General features: G+C 46.9%; 33 non-coding genes across 33 annotated transcripts; all 33 read right to left on the reverse strand.

The window, feature by feature from the left end:
* Positions 1 to 136: 136 nt before the first annotated feature.
* Positions 137 to 209, reverse strand: Trnar-ucg (transfer RNA arginine (anticodon UCG)). Its single transcript has one exon. It is a non-coding gene; the product is annotated as a tRNA-Arg (tRNA).
* Positions 210 to 722: 513 nt separating this feature from the next.
* On the reverse strand, positions 723 to 794 carry Trnat-agu (transfer RNA threonine (anticodon AGU)). The gene has a single exon. It is a non-coding gene; the product is annotated as a tRNA-Thr (tRNA).
* Positions 795 to 1,132: 338 nt separating this feature from the next.
* Trnak-cuu (transfer RNA lysine (anticodon CUU)) lies at positions 1,133 to 1,205 on the reverse strand. The gene has a single exon. It is a non-coding gene; the product is annotated as a tRNA-Lys (tRNA).
* Positions 1,206 to 1,655: 450 nt separating this feature from the next.
* On the reverse strand, positions 1,656 to 1,728 carry Trnaq-uug (transfer RNA glutamine (anticodon UUG)). Its single transcript has one exon. It is a non-coding gene; the product is annotated as a tRNA-Gln (tRNA).
* Positions 1,729 to 2,253: 525 nt separating this feature from the next.
* Trnat-agu (transfer RNA threonine (anticodon AGU)) lies at positions 2,254 to 2,325 on the reverse strand. The gene has a single exon. It is a non-coding gene; the product is annotated as a tRNA-Thr (tRNA).
* Positions 2,326 to 2,663: 338 nt separating this feature from the next.
* Trnak-cuu (transfer RNA lysine (anticodon CUU)) lies at positions 2,664 to 2,736 on the reverse strand. The gene has a single exon. It is a non-coding gene; the product is annotated as a tRNA-Lys (tRNA).
* Positions 2,737 to 3,186: 450 nt separating this feature from the next.
* On the reverse strand, positions 3,187 to 3,259 carry Trnar-ucg (transfer RNA arginine (anticodon UCG)). The gene has a single exon. It is a non-coding gene; the product is annotated as a tRNA-Arg (tRNA).
* Positions 3,260 to 3,772: 513 nt separating this feature from the next.
* Positions 3,773 to 3,844, reverse strand: Trnat-agu (transfer RNA threonine (anticodon AGU)). The gene has a single exon. It is a non-coding gene; the product is annotated as a tRNA-Thr (tRNA).
* Positions 3,845 to 4,182: 338 nt separating this feature from the next.
* Positions 4,183 to 4,255, reverse strand: Trnak-cuu (transfer RNA lysine (anticodon CUU)). The gene has a single exon. It is a non-coding gene; the product is annotated as a tRNA-Lys (tRNA).
* A 1,034-nt stretch (positions 4,256 to 5,289) lies between these two features.
* Trnat-agu (transfer RNA threonine (anticodon AGU)) lies at positions 5,290 to 5,361 on the reverse strand. The gene has a single exon. It is a non-coding gene; the product is annotated as a tRNA-Thr (tRNA).
* A 338-nt stretch (positions 5,362 to 5,699) lies between these two features.
* Trnak-cuu (transfer RNA lysine (anticodon CUU)) lies at positions 5,700 to 5,772 on the reverse strand. Its single transcript has one exon. It is a non-coding gene; the product is annotated as a tRNA-Lys (tRNA).
* A 450-nt stretch (positions 5,773 to 6,222) lies between these two features.
* Trnar-ucg (transfer RNA arginine (anticodon UCG)) lies at positions 6,223 to 6,295 on the reverse strand. Its single transcript has one exon. It is a non-coding gene; the product is annotated as a tRNA-Arg (tRNA).
* A 515-nt stretch (positions 6,296 to 6,810) lies between these two features.
* On the reverse strand, positions 6,811 to 6,882 carry Trnat-agu (transfer RNA threonine (anticodon AGU)). Its single transcript has one exon. It is a non-coding gene; the product is annotated as a tRNA-Thr (tRNA).
* Positions 6,883 to 7,220: 338 nt separating this feature from the next.
* Positions 7,221 to 7,293, reverse strand: Trnak-cuu (transfer RNA lysine (anticodon CUU)). The gene has a single exon. It is a non-coding gene; the product is annotated as a tRNA-Lys (tRNA).
* A 450-nt stretch (positions 7,294 to 7,743) lies between these two features.
* Positions 7,744 to 7,816, reverse strand: Trnar-ucg (transfer RNA arginine (anticodon UCG)). The gene has a single exon. It is a non-coding gene; the product is annotated as a tRNA-Arg (tRNA).
* A 509-nt stretch (positions 7,817 to 8,325) lies between these two features.
* On the reverse strand, positions 8,326 to 8,397 carry Trnat-agu (transfer RNA threonine (anticodon AGU)). Its single transcript has one exon. It is a non-coding gene; the product is annotated as a tRNA-Thr (tRNA).
* Positions 8,398 to 8,735: 338 nt separating this feature from the next.
* Positions 8,736 to 8,808, reverse strand: Trnak-cuu (transfer RNA lysine (anticodon CUU)). The gene has a single exon. It is a non-coding gene; the product is annotated as a tRNA-Lys (tRNA).
* Positions 8,809 to 9,258: 450 nt separating this feature from the next.
* Positions 9,259 to 9,331, reverse strand: Trnar-ucg (transfer RNA arginine (anticodon UCG)). The gene has a single exon. It is a non-coding gene; the product is annotated as a tRNA-Arg (tRNA).
* A 509-nt stretch (positions 9,332 to 9,840) lies between these two features.
* On the reverse strand, positions 9,841 to 9,912 carry Trnat-agu (transfer RNA threonine (anticodon AGU)). Its single transcript has one exon. It is a non-coding gene; the product is annotated as a tRNA-Thr (tRNA).
* A 338-nt stretch (positions 9,913 to 10,250) lies between these two features.
* On the reverse strand, positions 10,251 to 10,323 carry Trnak-cuu (transfer RNA lysine (anticodon CUU)). The gene has a single exon. It is a non-coding gene; the product is annotated as a tRNA-Lys (tRNA).
* A 445-nt stretch (positions 10,324 to 10,768) lies between these two features.
* On the reverse strand, positions 10,769 to 10,841 carry Trnar-ucg (transfer RNA arginine (anticodon UCG)). The gene has a single exon. It is a non-coding gene; the product is annotated as a tRNA-Arg (tRNA).
* Positions 10,842 to 11,356: 515 nt separating this feature from the next.
* On the reverse strand, positions 11,357 to 11,428 carry Trnat-agu (transfer RNA threonine (anticodon AGU)). Its single transcript has one exon. It is a non-coding gene; the product is annotated as a tRNA-Thr (tRNA).
* A 338-nt stretch (positions 11,429 to 11,766) lies between these two features.
* Positions 11,767 to 11,839, reverse strand: Trnak-cuu (transfer RNA lysine (anticodon CUU)). Its single transcript has one exon. It is a non-coding gene; the product is annotated as a tRNA-Lys (tRNA).
* Positions 11,840 to 12,289: 450 nt separating this feature from the next.
* Trnar-ucg (transfer RNA arginine (anticodon UCG)) lies at positions 12,290 to 12,362 on the reverse strand. Its single transcript has one exon. It is a non-coding gene; the product is annotated as a tRNA-Arg (tRNA).
* Positions 12,363 to 12,880: 518 nt separating this feature from the next.
* Trnat-agu (transfer RNA threonine (anticodon AGU)) lies at positions 12,881 to 12,952 on the reverse strand. Its single transcript has one exon. It is a non-coding gene; the product is annotated as a tRNA-Thr (tRNA).
* Positions 12,953 to 13,290: 338 nt separating this feature from the next.
* Positions 13,291 to 13,363, reverse strand: Trnak-cuu (transfer RNA lysine (anticodon CUU)). The gene has a single exon. It is a non-coding gene; the product is annotated as a tRNA-Lys (tRNA).
* Positions 13,364 to 13,813: 450 nt separating this feature from the next.
* Positions 13,814 to 13,886, reverse strand: Trnar-ucg (transfer RNA arginine (anticodon UCG)). Its single transcript has one exon. It is a non-coding gene; the product is annotated as a tRNA-Arg (tRNA).
* Positions 13,887 to 14,407: 521 nt separating this feature from the next.
* On the reverse strand, positions 14,408 to 14,479 carry Trnat-agu (transfer RNA threonine (anticodon AGU)). The gene has a single exon. It is a non-coding gene; the product is annotated as a tRNA-Thr (tRNA).
* Positions 14,480 to 14,817: 338 nt separating this feature from the next.
* On the reverse strand, positions 14,818 to 14,890 carry Trnak-cuu (transfer RNA lysine (anticodon CUU)). The gene has a single exon. It is a non-coding gene; the product is annotated as a tRNA-Lys (tRNA).
* Positions 14,891 to 15,340: 450 nt separating this feature from the next.
* On the reverse strand, positions 15,341 to 15,413 carry Trnar-ucg (transfer RNA arginine (anticodon UCG)). Its single transcript has one exon. It is a non-coding gene; the product is annotated as a tRNA-Arg (tRNA).
* A 510-nt stretch (positions 15,414 to 15,923) lies between these two features.
* Trnat-agu (transfer RNA threonine (anticodon AGU)) lies at positions 15,924 to 15,995 on the reverse strand. Its single transcript has one exon. It is a non-coding gene; the product is annotated as a tRNA-Thr (tRNA).
* A 338-nt stretch (positions 15,996 to 16,333) lies between these two features.
* Positions 16,334 to 16,406, reverse strand: Trnak-cuu (transfer RNA lysine (anticodon CUU)). The gene has a single exon. It is a non-coding gene; the product is annotated as a tRNA-Lys (tRNA).
* Positions 16,407 to 16,856: 450 nt separating this feature from the next.
* Trnar-ucg (transfer RNA arginine (anticodon UCG)) lies at positions 16,857 to 16,929 on the reverse strand. Its single transcript has one exon. It is a non-coding gene; the product is annotated as a tRNA-Arg (tRNA).
* Positions 16,930 to 17,219: the final 290 nt, after the last annotated feature.

Consider the following 17,219-nt stretch of genomic DNA (forward strand, 5'->3'; position numbering starts at 1 on the left):
ACCGGTCTTCTTGTGTGTGGTTCAAGCTCAAGACCATCTTCAAGCACAAAATGGTCAACAGCAACATTCAGACGGTTTCGTACTGCACAATTGCTACATTAAAACGGTATGTTTGTTTCTCAGAACTGGAAAAACACGACCGTGACAGGATTCGAACCTGCAATCTTCGGATCCGAAGTCCGACGCCTTATCCATTAGGGCACACGGTCACTGACGACCAAGTATAACTTATATACGATTCATCTCGAAACGCTCACACCCCCTGAGGAATTGTGTTTTCGTTCCACACAGCCGCTGCCCCTTACTCTTTCCCACCCATTCGTTACATTCAACCTCTTACGAGACCGACCAAACATAGACAGGAAAACAAGACCACACACTTTGCGCAATCGGAATCGATGGCAGGGTGTCCCTCGCCGCATTTGCTACGATGGCCATTTGCTAATTCTGCAGAAGCGGCGGCGGCGACGACGACGACGACGACGACGAAGACGACGACCGCGGGAGGCTCAGAGATTTGTGAGAAATACATCTATAAAATGTAATTCAGAATGCCTCGTCCCACCCTATGCCGTACCGCTTTGGCAAATGCTTTATCAGCGCCATTCGCCTTAATCACATCTGAGAGTAATTCTTAATAAAACGCCTCTCGCTAATTGTTCGCCATCACAGATACTGTTTGCTATACGGCCATGACGCGCAACTGATTTCCAAAATTCGTCTTCCTCCTGTGAGGATGGAACTCACGACTCCTGGTTTACTAGACCAGTGCTCTACCACTGAGCTAAAGAGGCGCGGCCTAGCGGAACTTTTGCGTTCTTCGTCCGTACGGTCGTCTGAATCTTCAGACTTCAGCTGACAACACTTCATATTTTTCACTAATATTTGCAGCTATGGCGACCCATTACTGCTTGGATACACATCTGACACGTAGCCGATGTTCTCTCCAAACAAAATCACCTGCACTTCAGAACATGACTTTCACACATGTCTACAAAATCACCTTCACCTTCAAATACAGTTTTCTTGCGACTGATTGAGACGTAGGCAAATTTTAAAGTTGCTATTTCCATTACATCACGTTAATCAGAAAATCGGTAATTTACATCTGCAGTGGAGAAAAATTCCGTTCCGCCCAGCGAAGGGCTCGAACCCACGACCCTGTGATTAAGAGTCTCATGCTCTACCGACTGAGCTAGCCGTGCTGCCTCGTTGGGTACCTCCTGGGTAGCAGATCACACAGTACTCGTTTGGGTTGGTTGGTCCCATACAGAATCTCTCCATGCTGCCTAATGTTTTCCTAACGACACTCGTCACGTACTTCACTTTTATTTCATAATCATTTCTGAGAGGTAAAGGAATTGCATGACAATCTGCAGAGCTAGCGGCGTCAAAATTAACACACATACTTGACGTGACTCAAAAGCCGAACGAGTTACTTTCCGACGTTGTTTTAGATGTGCAAGTGCCAGTCAAACCTCGCGGTGAGGGCACTCTGCCGACCATTTCGCTAGTTAACACCGGTCTTCTTGTGTGTGGTTCAAGCTCAAGACCATCTTCAAGCACAAAATGGTCAACAGCAACATTCAGACGGTTTCGTACTGCACAATTGCTACATTAAAACGGTATGTTTGTTTCTCAGAACTGGAAAAACACGACCGTGACAGGATTCGCACCTGCAATCTTCGGATCCAAAGTCCGACGCCTTATCCATTAGGCCACACGGTCACTGACGACCAAGTATAACTTATATACGATTCATCTCGAAACGCTCACACCCCCTGAGGAATTGTGTTTTCGTTCCACACAGCCGCTGCCCCTTACTCTTTCCCACTCATTCGTTACATTCAAGCTCTTACGCGACCGACCAAACATAGACAGGAAAACAAGACCACACACTTTGCGCAATCGGAATCGATGGCAGGGTGTCCCTCGCCGCATTTGCTACGATGGCCATTTGCTAATTCTGCAGAAGCGGCGGCGGCGACGACGACGACGACGACGACGACGACGACGACGAAGACGACGACCGCGGGAGGCTCAGAGATTTGTGAGAAATACATCTATAAAATGTAATTCAGAATGCCTCGTCCCACCTTATGCCGTACCGCTTTGGCAAATGCTTTATCAGCGCCATTCGCCTTAATCACATCTGGGAGTAATTCTTAATAAAACGCCTCTCGCTAATTGTTCGCCATCACAGATACTGTTTGCTATACGGCCATGACGCGCAACTGATTTCCAAAATTCGTCTTCCTCCTGTGAGGATGGAACTCACGACTCCTGGTTTACTAGACCAGTGCTCTACCACTGAGCTAAAGAGGCGCGGCCTAGCGGAACTTTTGCGTACTTCGTCCGTACGGTCGTCTGAATCTTCAGACTTCAGCTGACAACACTTCATATTTTTCACTAATATTTGCAGCTATGGCGACCCATTACTGCTTGGATACACATCTGACACGTAGCCGATGTTCTCTCCAAACAAAATCACCTGCACTTCAGAACATGACTTTCACACATGTCTACAAAATCACCTTCACCTTCAAATACAGTTTTCTTGCGACTGATTGAGACGTAGGCAAATTTTAAAGTTGCTATTTCCATTACATCACGTTAATCAGAAAATCGGTAATTTACATCTGCAGTGGAGAAAAATTCCGTTCCGCCCAGCGAAGGGCTCGAACCCACGACCCTGTGATTAAGAGTCTCATGCTCTACCGACTGAGCTAGCCGTGCTGCCTCGTTGGGTACCTCCTGGGTAGCAGATCACACAGTACTCGTTTGGGTTGGTTGGTCCCATACAGAATCTCTCCATGCTGCCTAATGTTTTCCTAACGACACTCGTCACGTACTTCACTTTTATTTCATAATCATTTCTGAGAGGTAAAGGAATTGCATGACAATCTGCAGAGCTAGCGGCGTCAAAATTAACACACATACTTGACGTGACTCAAAAGCCGAACGAGTTACTTTCCGACGTTGTTTTAGATGTGCAAGTGCCAGTCAAACCTCGCGGTGAGGGCACTCTGCCGACCATTTCGCTAGTTAACACCGGTCTTCTTGTGTGTGTTTCAAGCTCAAGACCATCTTCAAGCACAAAATGGTCAACAGCAACATTTAGACGGTTTCGTACTGCACAATTGCTACATTAAAACGGTATGTTTGTTTCTCAGAACTGGAAAAACACGACCGTGACCGGACTCGAACCTGCAATCTTCGGATCCGAAGTCCGACGCCTTATCCATTAGGCCACACGGTCACTGACGACCAAGTATAACTTATATACGATTCATCTCGAAACGCTCACACCCCCTGAGGAATTGTGTTTTCGTTCCACACAGCCGCTGCCCCTTACTCTTTCCCACCCATTCGTTACATTCAACCTCTTACGAGACCGACCAAACATAGACAGGAAAACAAGACCACACACTTTGCGCAATCGGAATCGATGGCAGGGTGTCCCTCGCCGCATTTGCTACGATGGCCATTTGCTAATTCTGCAGAAGCGGCGGCGGCGACGACGACGACGACGACGAAGACGACGACGACCGCGGGAGGCTCAGAGATTTGTGAGAAATACATCTATAAAATGTAATTCAGAATGCCTCGTCCCACCTTATGCCGTACCGCTTTGGCAAATGCTTTATCAGCGCCATTCGCCTTAATCACATCTGAGAGTAATTCTTAATAAAACGCCTCTCGCTAATTGTTCGCCATCACAGATACTGTTTGCTATACGGCCATGACGCGCAACTGATTTCCAAAATTCGTCTTCCTCCTGTGAGGATGGAACTCACGACTCCTGGTTTACTAGACCAGTGCTCTACCACTGAGCTAAAGAGGCGCGGCCTAGCGGAACTTTTGCGTACTTCGTCCGTACGGTCGTCTGAATCTTCAGACTTCAGCTGACAACACTTCATATTTTTCACTAATATTTGCAGCTATGGCGACCCATTACTGCTTGGATACACATCTGACACGTAGCTGATGTTCTCTCCAAACAAAATCACCTGCACTTCAGAACATGACTTTCACACATGTCTACAAAATCACCTTCACCTTCAAATACAGTTTTCTTGCGACTGATTGAGACGTAGGCAAATTTAAAAGTTGCTATTTCCGTTACATCACGTTAATCAGAAAATCGGTAATTTACATCTGCAGTGGAGAAAAATTCCGTTCCGCCCAGCGAAGGGCTCGAACCCACGACCCTGTGATTAAGAGTCTCATGCTCTACCGACTGAGCTAGCCGTGCTGCCTCGTTGGGTACCTCCTGGGTAGCAGATCACACAGTACTCGTTTGGGTTGGTTGGTCCCATACAGAATCTCTCCATGCTGCCTAATGTTTTCCTAACGACACTCGTCACGTACTTCACTTTTATTTCATAATCATTTCTGAGAGGAAAACGAATTGCATGACAATCTGCAGAGCTAGCGGCGTCAAAATTAACACACATACTTGACGTGACTCAAAAGCCGAACGAGTTACTTTCCGACGTTGTTTTAGATGTGCAAGTGCCAGTCAAACCTCGCGGTGAGGGCACTCTGCCGACCATTTCGCTAGTTAACACCGGTCTTCTTGTGTGTGTTTCAAGCTCAAGACCATCTTCAAGCACAAAATGGTCAACAGCAACATTCAGACGGTTTCGTACTGCACAATTGCTACATTAAAACGGTATGTTTGTTTCTCAGAACTGGAAAAACACGACCGTGACAGGATTCGAACCTGCAATCTTCGGATCCGAAGTCCTACACGCCTTATCAATTAGGCCACACGGTCACTGACGACCAAGTATAACTTATATACGATTCATCTCGAAACGCTCACACCCCCTGAGGAATTGTGTTTTCGTTCCACACAGCCGCTGCCCCTTACTCTTTCCCACCCATTCGTTACATTCAACCTCTTACGAGACCGACCAAACATAGACAGGAAAACAAGACCACACACTTTGCGCAATCGGAATCGATGGCATGGTGTCCCTCGCCGCATTTGTACGATGGCCATTTGCTAATTCTGCAGAAGCGGCGGCGGCGACGACGACGACGACGACGAAGACGACGACCGCGGGAGGCTCAGAGATTTGTGAGAAATACATCTATAAAATGTAATTCAGAATGCCTCGTCCCACCTTATGCCGTACCGCTTTGGCAAATGCTTTATCAGCGCCATTCGCCTTAATCACATCTGAGAGTAATTCTTAATAAAACGCCTCTCGCTAATTGTTCGCCATCACAGATACTGTTTGCTACACGGCCATGACGCGCAACTGATTTCCAAAATTCGTCCTCCTCCTGTGAGGATGGAACTCACGACTCCTGGTTTACTAGACCAGTGCTCTACCACTGAGCTAAAGAGGCGCGGCCTAGCGGAACTTTTGCGTACTTCGTCCGTACGGTCGTCTGAATCTTCAGACTTCAGCTGACAACACTTCATATTTTTCACTAATATTTGCAGCTATGGCGACCCATTACTGCTTGGATACACATCTGACACGTAGCCGATGTTCTCTCCAAACAAAATCACCTGCACTTCAGAACATGACTTTCACACATGTCTACAAAATCACCTTCACCTTCAAATACAGTTTTCTTGCGACTGATTGAGACGTAGGCAAATTTTAAAGTTGCTATTTCCATTACATCACGTTAATCAGAAAATCGGTAATTTACATCTGCAGTGGAGAAAAATTCCGTTCCGCCCAGCGAAGGGCTCGAACCCACGACCCTGTGATTAAGAGTCTCATGCTCTACCGACTGAGCTAGCCGTGCTGCCTCGTTGGGTACCTCCTGGGTAGCAGATCACACAGTACTCGTTTGGGTTGGTTGGTCCCATACAGAATCTCTCCATGCTGCCTAATGTTTTCCTAACGACACTCGTCACGTACTTCACTTTTATTTCATAATCATTTCTGAGAGGTAAAGGAATTGCATGACAATCTGCAGAGCTAGCGGCGTCAAAATTAACACACATACTTGACGTGACTCAAAAGCCGAACGAGTTACTTTCCGACGTTGTTTTAGATGTGCAAGTGCCAGTCAAACCTCGCGGTGAGGGCACTCTGCCGACCATTTCGCTAGTTAACACCGGTCTTCTTGTGTGTGTTTCAAGCTCAAGACCATCTTCAAGCACAAAATGGTCAACAGCAACATTCAGACGGTTTCGTACTGCACAATTGCTACATTAAAACGGTATGTTTGTTTCTCAGAACTGGAAAAGCACGACCGTGACAGGATTCGAACCTGCAATCTTCGGATCCGAAGTCCGACGCCTTATCCATTAGGCCACACGGTCACTGACGAGCAAGTATAACTTATATACGATTCATCTCGAAACGCTCACACCCCCTGAGGAATTGTGTTTTCGTTCCACACAGCCGCTGCCCCTTACTCTTTCCCACCCATTCGTTACATTCAACCTCTTACGAGACCGACCAAACATAGACAGGAAAACAAGACCACACACTTTGCGCAATCGGAATCGATGGCAGGGTGTCCCTCGCCGCATTTGTACGATGGCCATTTGCTAATTCTGCAGAAGCGGCGGTGGCGGTGGCGACGACGACGACGACGACGACGACGACGACCGCGGGAGGCTCAGAGATTTGTGAGAAATACATCTATAAAATGTAATTCAGAATGCCTCGTCCCACCTTATGCCGTACCGCTTTGGCAAATGCTTTATCAGCGCCATTCGCCTTAATCACATCTGAGAGTAATTCTTAATAAAACGCCTCTCGCTAATTGTTCGCCATCACAGATACTGTTTGCTATACGGCCATGACGCGCAACTGATTTCCAAAATTCGTCTTCCTCCTGTGAGGATGGAACTCACGACTCCTGGTTTACTAGACCAGTGCTCTACCACTGAGCTAAAGAGGCGCGGCCTAGCGGAACTTTTGCGTACTTCGTCCGTACGGTCGTCTGAATCTTCAGACTTCAGCAGACAACACTTCATATTTTTCACTAATATTTGCAGCTATGGCGACCCATTACTGCTTGGATACACATCTGACACGTAGCCGATGTTCTCTCCAAACAAAATCACCTGCACTTCAGAACATGACTTTCACACATGTCTACAAAATCACCTTCACCTTCAAATACAGTTTTCTTGCGACTGATTGAGACGTAGGCAAATTTTAAAGTTGCTATTTCCATTACATCACGTTAATCAGAAAATCGGTAATTTACATCTGCAGTGGAGAAAAATTCCGTTCCGCCCAGCGAAGGGCTCGAACCCACGACCCTGTGATTAAGAGTCTCATGCTCTACCGACTGAGCTAGCCGTGCTGCCTCGTTGGGTACCTCCTGGGTAGCAGATCACACAGTACTCGTTTGGGTTGGTTGGTCCCATACAGAATCTCTCCATGCTGCCTAATGTTTTCCTAACGACACTCGTCACGTACTTCACTTTTATTTCATAATCATTTCTGAGAGGTAAAGGAATTGCATGACAATCTGCAGAGCTAGCGGCGTCAAAATTAACACACATACTTGACGTGACTCAAAAGCCGAACGAGTTACTTTCCGACGTTGTTTTAGATGTGCAAGTGCCAGTCAAACCTCGCGGTGAGGGCACTCTGCCGACCATTTCGCTAGTTAACACCGGTCTTCTTGTGTGTGTTTCAAGCTCAAGACCATCTTCAAGCACAAAATGGTCAACAGCAACATTCAGACGGTTTCGTACTGCACAATTGCTACATTAAAACGGTATGTTTGTTTCTCAGAACTGGAAAAACACGACCGTGACAGGATTCGAACCTGCAATCTTCGGATCCGAAGTCCGACGCCTTATCCATTAGGCCACACGGTCACTGACGACCAAGTATAACTTATATACGATTCATCTCGAAACGCTCACACCCCCTGAGGAATTGTGTTTTCGTTCCACACAGCCGCTGCCCCTTACTCTTTCCCACCCATTCGTTACATTCAACCTCTTACGAGACCGACCAAACATAGACAGGAAAACAAGACCACACACTTTGCACAATCGGAATCGATGGCAGGGTGACCCTCGCCGCATTTGTACGATGGCCATTTGCTAATTCTGCAGAAGCGGCGGCGGCGACGACGACGACGACGACGAAGACGACGACCGCGGGAGGCTCAGAGATTTGTGAGAAATACATCTATAAAATGTAATTCAGAAAGCCTCGTCCCACCTTATGCCGTACCGCTTTGGCAAATGCTTTATCAGCGCCATTCGCCTTAATCACATCTGAGAGTAATTCTTAATAAAACGCCTCTCGCTAATTGTTCGCCATCACAGATACTGTTTGCTATACGGCCATGACGCGCAACTGATTTCCAAAATTCGTCTTCCTCCTGTGAGGATGGAACTCACGACTCCTGGTTTACTAGACCAGTGCTCTACCACTGAGCTAAAGAGGCGCGGCCTAGCGGAACTTTTGCGTACTTCGTCCGTACGGTCGTCTGAATCTTCAGACTTCAGCAGACAACACTTCATATTTTTCACTAATATTTGCAGCTATGGCGACCCATTACTGCTTGGATACACATCTGACACGTAGCCGATGTTCTCTCCAAACAAAATCACCTGCACTTCAGAACATGACTTTCACACATGTCTACAAAATCACCTTCACCTTCAAATACAGTTTTCTTGCGACTGATTGAGACGTAGGCAAATTTTAAAGTTGCTATTTCCATTACATCACGTTAATCAGAAAATCGGTAATTTACATCTGCAGTGGAGAAAAATTCCGTTCCGCCCAGCGAAGGGCTCGAACCCACGACCCTGTGATTAAGAGTCTCATGCTCTACCGACTGAGCTAGCCGTGCTGCCTCGTTGGGTACCTCCTGGGTAGCAGATCACACAGTACTCGTTTGGGTTGGTTGGTCCCATACAGAATCTCTCCATGCTGCCTAATGTTTTCCTAACGACACTCGTCACGTACTTCACTTTTATTTCATAATCATTTCTGAGAGGTAAAGGAATTGCATGACAATCTGCAGAGCTAGCGGCGTCAAAATTAACACACATACTTGACGTGACTCAAAAGCCGAACGAGTTACTTTCCGACGTTGTTTTAGATGTGCAAGTGCCAGTCAAACCTCGCGGTGAGGGCACTCTGCCGACCATTTCGCTAGTTAACACCGGTCTTCTTGTGTGTGTTTCAAGCTCAAGACCATCTTCAAGCACAAAATGGTCAACAGCAACATTCAGACGGTTTCGTACTGCACAATTGCTACATTAAAACGGTATGTTTGTTTCTCAGAACTGGAAAAACACGACCGTGACAGGATTCGAACCTGCAATCTTCGGATCCGAAGTCCGACGCCTTATCCATTAGGCCACACGGTCACTGACGACCAAGTATAACTTATATACGATTCATCTCGAAACGCTCACACCCCCTGAGGAATTGTGTTTTCGTTCCACACAGCCGCTGCCCCTTACTCTTTCCCACCCATTCGTTACATTCAACCTCTTACGAGACCGACCAAACATAGACAGGAAAACAAGACCACACACTTTGCGCAATCGGAATCGATGGCAGGGTGTCCCTCGCCGCATTTGTACGATGGCCATTTGCTAATTCTGCAGAAGCGGCGGCGGCGACGACGACGACGACGACGAAGACGACGACCGCGGGAGGCTCAGAGATTTGTGAGAAATACATCTATAAAATGTAATTCAGAATGCCTCGTCCCACCTTATGCCGTACCGCTTTGGCAAATGCTTTATCAGCGCCATTCGCCTTAATCACATCTGAGAGTAATTCTTAATAAAACGCCTCTCGCTAATTGTTCGCCATCACAGATACTGTTTGCTATACGGCCATGACGCGCAACTGATTTCCAAAATTCGTCTTCCTCCTGTGAGGATGGAACTCACGACTCCTGGTTTACTAGACCAGTGCTCTACCACTGAGCTAAAGAGGCGCGGCCTAGCGGAACTTTTGCGTACTTCGTCCGTACGGTCGTCTGAATCTTCAGACTTCAGCAGACAACACTTCATATTTTTCACTAATATTTGCAGCTATGGCGACCCATTACTGCTTGGATACACATCTGACACGTAGCCGATGTTCTCTCCAAACAAAATCACCTGCACTTCAGAACATGACTTTCACACATGTCTACAAAATCACCTTCACCTTCAAATACAGTTTTCTTGCGACTGATTGAGACGTAGGCAAATTTTAAAGTTGCTATTTCCATTACATCACGTTAATCAGAAAATCGGTAATTTACATCTGCAGTGGAGAAAAATTCCGTTCCGCCCAGCGAAGGGCTCGAACCCACGACCCTGTGATTAAGAGTCTCATGCTCTACCGACTGAGCTAGCCGTGCTGCCTCGTTGGGTACCTCCTGGGTAGCAGATCACACAGTACTCGTTTGGGTTGGTTGGTCCCATACAGAATCTCTCCATGCTGACTAATGTTTTCCTAACGACACTCGTCACGTACTTCACTTTTATTTCATAATCATTTCTGAGAGGTAAAGGAATTGCATGACAATCTGCAGAGCTAGCGGCGTCAAAATTAACACACATACTTGACGTGACTCAAAAGCCGAACGAGTTACTTTCCGACGTTAGATGTGCAAGTGCCAGTCAAACCTCGCGGTGAGGGCACTCTGCCGACCATTTCGCTAGTTAACACCGGTCTTCTTGTGTGTGTTTCAAGCTCAAGACCATCTTCAAGCACAAAATGGTCAACAGCAACATTCAGACGGTTTCGTACTGCACAATTGCTACATTAAAACGGTATGTTTGTTTCTCAGAACTGGAAAAACACGACCGTGACAGGATTCGAACCTGCAATCTTCGGATCCGAAGTCCGACGCCTTATCCATTAGGCCACACGGTCACTGACGACCAAGTATAACTTATATACGATTCATCTCGAAACGCTCACACCCCCTGAGGAATTGTGTTTTCGTTCCACACAGCCGCTGCCCCTTACTCTTTCCCACCCATTCGTTACATTCAACCTCTTACGAGACCGACCAAACATAGACAGGAAAACAAGACCACACACTTTGCGCAATCGGAATCGATGGCAGGGTGTCCCTCGCCGCATTTGTACGATGGCCATTTGCTAATTCTGCAGAAGCGGCGGCGGCGACGACGACGACGACGACGACGACGAAGACGACGACCGCGGGAGGCTCAGAGATTTGTGAGAAATACATCTATAAAATGTAATTCAGAATGCCTCGTCCCACCTTATGCCGTACCGCTTTGGCAAATGCTTTATCAGCGCCATTCGCCTTAATCACATCTGAGAGTAATTCTTAATAAAACGCCTCTCGCTAATTGTTCGCCATCACAGATACTGTTTGCTATACGGCCATGACGCGCAACTGATTTCCAAAATTCGTCTTCCTCCTGTGAGGATGGAACTCACGACTCCTGGTTTACTAGACCAGTGCTCTACCACTGAGCTAAAGAGGCGCGGCCTAGCGGAACTTTTGCGTACTTCGTCCGTACGGTCGTCTGAATCTTCAGACTTCAGCTGACAACACTTCATATTTTTCACTAATATTTGCAGCTATGGCGACCCATTACTGCTTGGATACACATCTGACACGTAGCCGATGTTCTCTCCAAACAAAATCACCTGCACTTCAGAACATGACTTTCACACATGTCTACAAAATCACCTTCACCTTCAAATACAGTTTTCTTGCGACTGATTGAGACGTAGGCAAATTTTAAAGTTGCTATTTCCATTACATCACGTTAATCAGAAAATCGGTAATTTACATCTGCAGTGGAGAAAAATTCCGTTCCGCCCAGCGAAGGGCTCGAACCCACGACCCTGTGATTAAGAGTCTCATGCTCTACCGACTGAGCTAGCCGTGCTGCCTCGTTGGGTACCTCTTGGGTAGCAGATCACACAGTACTCGTTTGGGTTGGTTGGTCCCATACAGAATCTCTCCATGCTGCCTAATGTTTTCCTAACGACACTCGTCACGTACTTCACTTTTATTTCATAATCATTTCTGAGAGGTAAAGGAATTGCATGACAATCTGCAGAGCTAGCGGCGTCAAAATTAACACACATACTTGACGTGACTCAAAAGCCGAACGAGTTACTTTCCGACGTTGTTTTAGATGTGCAAGTGCCAGTCAAACCTCGCGGTGAGGGCACTCTGCCGACCATTTCGCTAGTTAACACCGGTCTTCTTGTGTGTGTTTCAAGCTCAAGACCATCTTCAAGCACAAAATGGTCAACAGCAACATTCAGACGGTTTCGTACTGCACAATTGCTACATTAAAACGGTATGTTTGTTTCTCAGAACTGGAAAAACACGACCGTGACAGGACTCGAACCTGCAATCTTCGGATCCGAAGTCCGACGCCTTATCCATTAGGCCACACGGTCACTGACGACCAAGTATAACTTATATACGATTCATCTCGAAACGCTCACACCCCCTGAGGAATTGTGTTTTCGTTCCACACAGCCGCTGCCCCTTACTCTTTCCCACCCATTCGTTACATTCAACCTCTTACGAGACCGACCAAACATAGACAGGAAAACAAGACCACACACTTTGCGCAATCGGAATCGATGGCAGGGTGTCCCTCGCCGCATTTGTACGATGGCCATTTGCTAATTCTGCAGAAGCGGCGGCGGCGACGACGACGACGACGACGACGACGACGAAGACGACGACCGCGGGAGGCTCAGAGATTTGTGAGAAATACATCTATAAAATGTAATTCAGAATGCCTCGTCCCACCTTATGCCGTACCGCTTTGGCAAATGCTTTATCAGCGCCATTCGCCTTAATCACATCTGAGAGTAATTCTTAATAAAACGCCTCTCGCTAATTGTTCGCCATCACAGATACTGTTTGCTATATGCCCATGACGCGCAACTGATTTCCAAAATTCGTCTTCCTCCTGTGAGGATGGAACTCACGACTCCTGGTTTACTAGACCAGTGCTCTACCACTGAGCTAAAGAGGCGCGGCCTAGCGGAACTTTTGCGTACTTCGTCCGTACGGTCGTCTGAATCTTCAGACTTCAGCTGACAACACTTCATATTTTTCACTAATATTTGCAGCTATGGCGACCCATTACTGCTTGGATACACATCTGACACGTAGCCGATGTTCTCTCCAAACAAAATCACCTGCACTTCAGAACATGACTTTCACACATGTCTACAAAATCACCTTCACCTTCAAATACAGTTTTCTTGCGACTGATTGAGACGTAGGCAAATTTTAAAGTTGCTATTTCCATTACATCACGTTAATCAGAAAATCGGTAATTTACATCTGCAGTGGAGAAAAATTCCGTTCCGCCCAGCGAAGGGCTCGAACCCACGACCCTGTGATTAAGAGTCTCATGCTCTACCGACTGAGCTAGCCGTGCTGCCTCGTTGGGTACCTCTTGGGTAGCAGATCACACAGTACTCGTTTGGGTTGGTTGGTCCCATACAGAATCTCTCCATGCTGCCTAATGTTTTCCTAACGACACTCGTCACGTACTTCACTTTTATTTCATAATCATTTCTGAGAGGTAAAGGAATTGCATGACAATCTGCAGAGCTAGCGGCGTCAAAATTAACACACATACTTGACGTGACTCAAAAGCCGAACGAGTTACTTTCCGACGTTGTTTTAGATGTGCAAGTGCCAGTCAAACCTCGCGGTGAGGGCACTCTGCCGACCATTTCGCTAGTTAACACCGGTCTTCTTGTGTGTGTTTCAAGCTCAAGACCATCTTCAAGCACAAAATGGTCAACAGCAACATTCAGACGGTTTCGTACTGCACAATTGCTACATTAAAACGGTATGTTTGTTTCTCAGAACTGGAAAAACACGACCGTGACAGGACTCGAACATGCAATCTTCGGATCCGAAGTCCGACGCCTTATCCATTAGGCCACACGGTCACTGACGACCAAGTATAACTTATATACGATTCATCTCGAAACGCTCACACCCCCTGAGGAATTGTGTTTTCGTTCCACACAGCCGCTGCCCCTTACTCTTTCCCACCCATTCGTTACATTCAACCTCTTACGAGACCGACCAAACATAGACAGGAAAACAAGACCACACACTTTGCGCAATCGGAATCGATGGCAGGGTGTCCCTCGCCGCATTTGTACGATGGCCATTTGCTAATTCTGCAGAAGCGGCGGCGGCGACGACGACGACGACGACGACGACGACGACGAAGACGACGACCGCGGGAGGCTCAGAGATTTGTGAGAAATACATCTATAAAATGTAATTCAGAATGCCTCGTCCCACCTTATGCCGTACCGCTTTGGCAAATGCTTTATCAGCGCCATTCGCCTTAATCACATCTGAGAGTAATTCTTAATAAAACGCCTCTCGCTAATTGTTCGCCATCACAGATACTGTTTGCTATACGGCCATGACGCGCAACTGATTTCCAAAATTCGTCTTCCTCCTGTGAGGATGGAACTCACGACTCCTGGTTTACTAGACCAGTGCTCTACCACTGAGCTAAAGAGGCGCGGCCTAGCGGAACTTCTGCGTACTTCGTCCGTACGGTCGTCTGAATCTTCAGACTTCAGCTGACAACACTTCATATTTTTCACTAATATTTGCAGCTATGGCGACCCATTACTGCTTGGATACACATCTGACACGTAGCCGATGTTCTCTCCAAACAAAATCACCTGCACTTCAGAACATGACTTTCACACATGTCTACAAAATCACCTTCACCTTCAAATACAGTTTTCTTGCGACTGATTGAGACGTAGGCAAATTTTAAAGTTGCTATTTCCATTACATCAAGTTAATCAGAAAATCGGTAATTTACGTCTGCAGTGGAGAAAAATTCCGTTCCGCCCAGCGAAGGGCTCGAACCCACGACCCTGTGATTAAGAGTCTCATGCTCTACCGACTGAGCTAGCCGTGCTGCCTCGTTGGGTACCTCCTGGGTAGCAGATCACACAGTACTCGTTTGGGTTGGTTGGTCCCATACAGAATCTCTCCATGCTGCCTAATGTTTTCCTAACGACACTCGTCACGTACTTCACTTTTATTTCATAATCATTTCTGAGAGGTAAAGGAATTGCATGACAATCTGCAGAGCTAGCGGCGTCAAAATTAACACACATACTTGACGTGACTCAAAAGCCGAACGAGTTACTTTCCGACGTTGTTTTAGATGTGCAAGTGCCAGTCAAACCTCGCGATGAGGGCACTCTGCCGACCATTTCGCTAGTTAACACCGGTCTTCTTGTGTGTGTTTCAAGCTCAAGACCATCTTCAAGCACAAAATGGTCAACAGCAACATTCAGACGCTTTCGTACTGCACAATTGCTACATTAAAACGGTATGTTTGTTTCTCAGAACTGGAAAAACACGACCGTGACAGGATTCGAACCTGCAATCTTCGGATCCGAAGTCCGACGCCTTATCCATTAGGCCACACGGTCACTGACGACCAAGTATAACTTATATACGATTCATCTCGAAACGCTCACACCCCCTGAGGAATTGTGTTTTCGTTCCACACAGCCGCTGCCCCTTACTCTTTCCCACCCATTCGTTACATTCAACCTCTTACGAGACCGACCAAACATAGACAGGAAAACAAGACCACACACTTTGCGCAATCGGAATCGATGGCAGGGTGTCCCTCGCCGCATTTGCTACGATGGCCATTTGCTAATTCTGCAGAAGCGGCGGCGGCGACGACGACGACGACGACGAAGACGACGACCGCGGGAGGCTCAGAGATTTGTGAGAAATACATCTATAAAATGTAATTCAGAATGCGTCGTCCCACCTTATGCCGTACCGCTTAAGCAAATGCTTTATCAGCGTCATTCGCCTTAATCACATCTGAGAGTAATTCTTAATAAAACGCCTCTCGCTAATTGTTCGCCATCACAGATACTGTTTGCTATACGGCCATGACGCGCAACTGATTTCCAAAATTCGTCTTCCTCCTGTGAGGATGGAACTCACGACTCCTGGTTTACTAGACCAGTGCTCTACCACTGAGCTAAAGAGGCGCGGCCTAGCGGAACTTTTGCGTACTTCGTCCGTACGGTCGTCTGAATCTTCAGACTTCAGCTGACAACACTTCTTATTTTTCACTAATATTTGCAGCTATGGCGACCCATTACTGCTTGGATACACATCTGACACGTAGCCGATGTTCTCTCCAAACAAAATCACCTGCACTTCAGAACATGACTTTCACACATGTCTACAAAATCACCTTCACCTTCAAATACAGTTTTCTTGCGACTGATTGAGACGTAGGCAAATTTTAAAGTTGCTATTTCCATTACATCACGTTAATCAGAAAATCGGTAATTTACATCTGCAGTGGAGAAAAATTCCGTTCCGCCCAGCGAAGGGCTCGAACCCACAACCCTGTGATTAAGAGTCTCATGCTCTACCGACTGAGCTAGCCGTGCTGCCTCGTTGGGTACCTCCTGGGTAGCAGATCACACAGTACTCGTTTGGGTTGGTTGGTCCCATACAGAATCTCTCCATGCTGCCTAATGTTTTCCTAACGACACTCGTCACGTACTTCACTTTTATTTCATAATCATTTCTGAGAGGTAAAGGAATTGCATGACAATCTGCAGAGCTAGCGGCGTCAAAATTAACACACATACTTGACGTGACTCAAAAGCCGAACGTGTTACTTTCCGACGTTGTTTTAGATGTGCAAGTGCCAGTCAAACCTCCCGGTGAGGGCACTCTGCCGACCATTTCGCTAGTTAACACCGGTCTTCTTGTGTGTGTTTCAAGCTCAAGACCATCTTCAAGCACAAAATGGTCAACAGCAACATTCAGACGGTTTCGTACTGCACAATTGCTACATTAAAACGGTATGTTTGTTTCTCAGAACTGGAAAAACACGACCGTGACAGGACTCGAACATGCAATCTTCGGATCCGAAGTCCGACGCCTTATCCATTAGGCCACACGGTCACTGACGACCAAGTATAACTTATATACGATTCATCTCGAAACGCTCACACCCCCTGAGGAATTGTGTTTTCGTTCCACACAGCCGCTGCCCCTTACTCTTTCCCACCCATTCGTTACATTCAACCTCTTACGAGACCGACCAAACATAGACAGGAAAACAAGACCACACACTTTGCGCAATCGGAATCGATGGCAGGGTGTCCCTCGCCGCATTTGCTACGATGGCCCTTTGCTAATTCTGCAGAAGCGGCGGCGGCAACGACGACGACGACGACGACGACGAAGACGAC

Source organism: Schistocerca gregaria, chromosome 3 (assembly GCF_023897955.1).
Source record: "Schistocerca gregaria isolate iqSchGreg1 chromosome 3, iqSchGreg1.2, whole genome shotgun sequence".
In the NCBI taxonomy this organism is placed as follows: domain Eukaryota; kingdom Metazoa; phylum Arthropoda; class Insecta; order Orthoptera; family Acrididae; genus Schistocerca; species Schistocerca gregaria.